We start from the raw sequence: 6,370 nt of genomic DNA on the forward strand, positions 1-6,370 counted from the left end.
CATTACCACAAAAACTTTAATGGCCCTCATATTCCACATAAAATCCAAAACAGTTAAAATATGACAAATAAAATAATAAAAAAGACACTCTCAGGTAAAGTTCGCCTACCATATGGATGTACACATATTGGGATGAGCATGTAGTGCATAAGATTTAAAAGCCCAGGCACACAGCTACTGTGTCCTTCCAAACTGCGGCTCCTTAGCGGTGAACTTGCAAAAAGAGGTCTGCTTTCCTCTGGTATCCGTTCACATGGTCGACCATGTTATGGTCGACAGTCATTAGGTCGACCACTATTGGTCGACATTGACATGGTCGACATGGACACATGGTCGACACATGAAAATGGTCGACACATGAAAGGTCGGCACATGAAAAGGTCGACATGAGTTTTTTAGCTTTTTTTTCTTTTGGGGAACTTTTCCATACTTCACGATCCACATGGACTACGATTGGAACGGTAAAGTGTGCCGAGCGAAGCGAAGGCACCATGCCCGAAACATGGCGAGCGAAGCGAGCCATGCGAGGGGACGCGGTGCACTAATTGGGGTTCCCAGTCACTTTACGCAAAAAACGACACCAAAAAAGTTAAAAAACTCATGTCGACATTTTCATATGTCGACCTTTCATGTGTCGACCATTTTCATGTGTCGACCATGTGTCCACGTCGACCATGTCAATGTCGACCAATAGTGCTCGACCTAATGACTGTCGACCATAACATGGTCGACCATTCATATCGGAACCCTTTCCTCTCACCTGCTGACCAATGCGTTTCCACCCTTAGGGTCTATGTAAAGGCACTGGTGAGAGGAACAAGACAGGTTAATTTATGCATCCCATCATAAAATCCGGTCCTGCGCGCTTTTACTGAAGTGTCTCTTTTTACCAATAAAACCCATTTTGCTATAATCCACAAAGAAATACATTTTCATATAATCCATATTTATGATTCACTGAAAACATACTTTATAAAAACTTTTTATAGAAGATTTTTTCAGGACACCTAATAATACATAATGACTGCAAGCATCTGTTTGTCTAACCATCTGGGCACATTCTCATTAAAAACAGCATTTCTCTTATTACACAAAGTTCTTTCAAGTAATAACTGTACCTTTGTTACATTGTTATTAACATCATTTCATTTCAGATGTTCATTACTATACCTATATAAAGTCTTAAATTCTTCACATAATACACTCCCTATTGCTCTTTCAATGGACCAATCTCTACACAGAGTGCACTCCTATTCACAGACTCCTCTTTAAACGTACCACATTCTTTTAAATATGAGGTCATTCACTTCAAGAACCACTTTAGTTCAAAATCGGCATTTAAATCGGCCGCACATATAGTGGCTAAACATATTTCCACTTCATTTCTGTGGTTGCTAATACTGTCTTAATATTATTGCATCTCCAATTAGGTTTTACCTGTTCATTCATTTTGTAACTTATAAGTTCATCTATAGAGCAGTCATGCTGTTTGAAATGAGCAGATAGTACTTGCAGGGCCGGCGCTACCATTAGGCAGCTTCAGGCAGCGTTAAGTCACTGAGTGGAACATAAAAATAAAGTAGGTCAATAAACATCCTAACAGCGGCCGCTGCCACTATCCCCACTGTGACTGCACTTCATGGCTAGCAGGCGCATGCGCTCAGTACCTGCACTGCGCTTGCTCACTCCTAAACTTCCAGCGCCATCCAGGGCAAGAAGCAAGGCTATAAACATAGTGGCAGCACCGGGAGTCTTGGCGGGTGTAGATGGCGCACGGCAGATGCTGATGCAGCGCAGTCCACGAGGGTGAGCCGGTGGCAGCTATACCTTGATAGCGCCAGTCACCCCTGAGACGGCTTTGTCAGCTCCAGATTCAGCTGCAACAGCATGGTAATGAAGGGGTCACAGCACTTCTTTGACTGACAGGGGGCGGAGCTCTCAGTTTCCCAGTCAAAGACAGTTACTCAGCTCCTGCATTGCAAGGGAGCCTATAGCACCAGACCTGGCCTGAGAGAGGGAGGAGTCGGGGGAGCATTTCCTGGAAAGGAGATCATGGATAGCCATTAGCCAGCAATTTTGTGAATACAGCAGCACTGACCCCACAGCTAGTCATACACCAACTGCAATTTCTGATTAGACTTAAAGACTATAGCCGCTACCTGGCGCAATGTGTATAATGGGCTACCTGGCACAATGTGTATAATGGGCTACCTGGTGCAGTGTGTATAAGGGGCTACCTGGCGCAGTATGTATAAGGGGCTACCTGGCGCAATGTGTATAATGGGCTACCTGGCGCAATGTGTATAATGGGCTACCTGGTGCAGTGTGTATAAGGGGCTGCCTGGCGCAGTATGTATAAGGGGCTACCTGGTGCAGTGTGTATAACGGGCTACCTGGTGCAGTGTGTATAATAGACTACCTGGTGCAGTGTGTATAATGGGCTACCTGGCGCAGTGGGTATAATGGGCTACCTGGCGCAGTGGGTATAATGATTGTAGATTGTAAGCTCTCACGAGTAGGGCCCTCTTCCCTCATGTGCTTATCCTTTTCTTACTTTAATAATCCTCAACTGCCCAAATCAAGCAGTTTTTTGGCCACCTGGAACTTCTCTGTCATTTACTGGTGTAGTTATGCTTAGTTACCCTGTACTTGTCCTAAATTGTCATCAACTGTAAGTCACTGTTTTCCTGTTTTGATTATGTGCATATGTACTCTGTAATTGGGCGCTGCGGAACCCTAGAGGCGCCATATAAATAAAGGATAATAATAATAATAATAATAATAATAATAATGGGCTACCTGGAGCAGTGTGTATAAGGGGCTACCTGGTGCAGTGTGTATAATGGGCTACCTGGTGCAGTGTGTATTATGGGCTACCTGGTGCAGTGTGTATAAGGGGCTGCCTGGTACAATATGTATAAGAGGCTCTACCTGGCACAATGTGTATGAGGCTCTACCTGGCGCAATGTGTATAAGTGGCTACCTTGCGCAATGTGTATAAAAGGCTCTAACTGATGTAATGTATATAAGAGGCTCTACCTTGCACAACTTGTATAAGTGGCTCTATAAGAGGCTCTACCTGGCACAATGTGTATAAGGGGTTCTGCCTGATGCAATGTGTATAAAAGGCGATCTACCTGGCTTTAGGTGCATAAAAGAGGCTCTATGTGGTGTAATGTGTATAAAGCTCTCTATCTGGCACAATATGTATAAGGGGCTCTTCCTGGCATGTATAAGGGATACTACTGTGTGGTGTAATGGGACTACCAGACACTACTGTGTGGTGTAATGTGAATTGGTACTATGCTGTGGCCACTGCCCTACTCCATGAAGCCATGTCCCTATATTTTTGCCACACACCTTTAGCACGCACTGTCCTTGATTTTGCTGGGGAAGGGAGGGGGGGGGGGGCACCAATAGAAACGTTCGCTGTGGGCGCCACAAGGTCTAAAACTGGTCCTGACTGCTATTATAGATTATGCAGCTATAATAGCAGAGACGGGTACTTATTAGAAGAGAAATCTCCAAATAAGTACTATAGGCTGTTACAGTCTAATCAATACTGCAGCTGGCAGCTTTCTGAGGGATAAAATAACTCTTTAGTGTGGCACTAAACTTTATGTTAGCGACAGGTGGTGGCTGTTGACGCTGCCAGTGCGAATTAGGCGGTGGGTGGTGGTGGTGGTGGGGGCCGTGCACTGAAGATTTGCCTAGAGTGCTGAAGAGTCTTGCACTGGCCCTGAGTACATGGTTTTCAGCTCTTCTTTTATTGCGCAGAAGTTCACTGAGCCTAATTTCAAACGGTCTATTCGTCCTGCCCACGTATCGTTTCATACAACTATAATTAAGTAGATATATCATATTTTAACTATTACATATCAAAAAGTTTCTTATCTCATATTCTTTGTTTTCTTTGAGGTAAACGTTGTGATTTTGGTACTTTATTTTTATAACTTATACAACCGACACATAAATTGCATTTATAAAACCCGTATATGTGAGCCAACTTGGGTTATCTATTTTTGGAGGAATAACCCCCTCACCAGATGATTTCTGAGGTTCAGAGCCCTCCTATATATAATCTTGGTTTATACTGCAGCACGGCTAATTATTTCTCCACCGTATGCTTGCCGTAACATTTCGTTAGTTTCATTTCTGCTTTTTCCAAGTTTAACACAAAATGTAAGCACACATCTTTGATGTAATCTTACAGACTTGTCTTTCTCATACGCCATGATGAAACGTACAAAGGGCCTAATTCAGATCTGATCACTGCTGTGCGATTTCGCACAACGGGGTGATCAGATCTAAACTGCACATGTGTATTCACCGCAATGTACAGGCATGTCAGATGGCTAGAATGGGCATTGGCGGTCAGCGACGGGATGGTGCAAAGGATCTATTCGCACGGGCGTTCGCAATGTAACTGACAGGAAAAGGCCGTTTGTGGGTGGCGACTGACCGTTTTCAGGGAGTGTTCGTAAAAATGCAGGCAGGCTCAAACATTTTCAGGGAGGGTGTCTGACGTCAGCTCCGGCCCCAATCAGCAGGATTCAATTGCACTGGGCTGCGCAAAGACTGCACAAACTGATTTTTGTGCAACACATAGGAATGCACACTTGCACAGCGATTTTCCCCTACCTTGTAGGCGGCGACTATCTGATCGCAGGGCAGCAAAAAACGCAGCCCAGCGATCAGATCTGAATTAGGCCAAAAGATCTTCCACTCGCTGTGACCAAACAAAGAAGACTATGTGAGTCCAGCAGGAGACCGGTGGTGTGTTCCTGACATCGCTCCCAATGTTGGAGTTAAAATCGTGGTTGTTGGCATCCCGATGGTAAGTATGCCGGAGAAGGTTAAGGTTAGGCTGTGCGGGGTAGGAGGCGGGTTAGCTTAGGGTTAGGCACTAGAGGGAGGGTTATGGGCCCTACACATTAGGTGACCCGCCGCCGAGCTGCCCGACGGCCGATACGGCATATGGGTGACCCGGCAGCCGGGGGGGGGGGGGGGAGGGGAGGTGACAGAGGGAGTGAAGTTTCTTAACTCCCTCCATCACCCGGCTCCATATGCGTGCATGCTAATATGGACGAGATTGTCCATATTGGCCTGCATGCACAAGCGACCCGGCACCAATGATGAACGAGTGCGGGGATGCCTACACACTGACCGATATGAGCGAGAATGTTCATATCGATCAGTGAAATCGCTAAGTCCTTTAGAGTTAGGCTGTGCCGGGGAGGTTAGGGTTAGGCTGCGGGGGAGGAGGGGCGGGCACTAAGGAGGTATGGTTAGGGTTATGCTGTGGGGGGTTAGGTACTAGGGGGAGGGTTAAGATCTAAGGGGGTATAGTTAGGGTTAGGCTGTGTGTGTGGGGGGTAGGCACTAAAGCGGGAGGGTTAAGGTTAGGCTGCAGGTAAGGGAGGGTTAGCATACATACCTAAGAGATGTTGGGATCCTGACCATTGGGATGCCTTTGTCAGTCTTCTGACTGCTGGCTTCCCAAGCGCTGGGATCCTGATACCATCCCCCAGAAACATTTTCCTAAATTTGCTGTGACCGCCTTGCTGTTACAGCATGTTAGAGCTGTCTCAGATTTGGATGTGTTGAAAGCAAGAAACGCTCTGTGAGCAATTTTATATTATATTTCTCTAAAGGTTTCCCGAGTTTTTGTGCATTAGCAATGCTTGCTGGTAGCACTATGCCAGGAATCTTGTAATTTAATTCCATGGCTCATGATTCTGCTCTTTCCTGTACACTCTGCTAAACATTGAATTTGTGAATATTTCTACACAATACCACAGTTAGATGGTTTTGACTTAGTCATAACACTGTCTGTAAAAAAGGTTTCTTTTTAATACACCATGGTCTTGCATTTATAACTTGCTCATTGAGAAAACTGTAACATTGGCCCTCATTCCGAGTTGTTCGCACGGTATTTTTCATCGCATCGCAGTGAAAATCCGCTTAGTACGCATGCGCAATGTTCGCACTGCGACTGCGCCAAGTAACTTTACTATGAAGAAAGTATTTTTACTCACGGCTTTTTCATCGCTCCGGCGATCGTAATGTGATTGACAGGAAATGGGTGTTACTGGGCGGAAACACGGCGTTTCAGGGGCGTGTGGCTGAAAACGCTACCGTTTCCGGAAAAAACGCAGGAGTGGCCGGAGAAACGGTGGGAGTGCCTGGGCGAACGCTGGGTGTGTTTGTGACGTCAACCAGGAACGACAAGCACTGAAATGATCGCACAGGCAGAGTAAGTCTGGAGCTACTCTGAAACTGCTAAGTAGTTAGTAATCGCAATATTGCGAATACATCGGTCGCAATTTTAAGAAGCTAAGATTCACTCCCAGTAGGCGGCGGCTTAGCG

This window comes from Pseudophryne corroboree, chromosome 3 (assembly GCF_028390025.1).
Source record: "Pseudophryne corroboree isolate aPseCor3 chromosome 3, aPseCor3.hap2, whole genome shotgun sequence".
NCBI lineage: Eukaryota > Metazoa > Chordata > Amphibia > Anura > Myobatrachidae > Pseudophryne > Pseudophryne corroboree.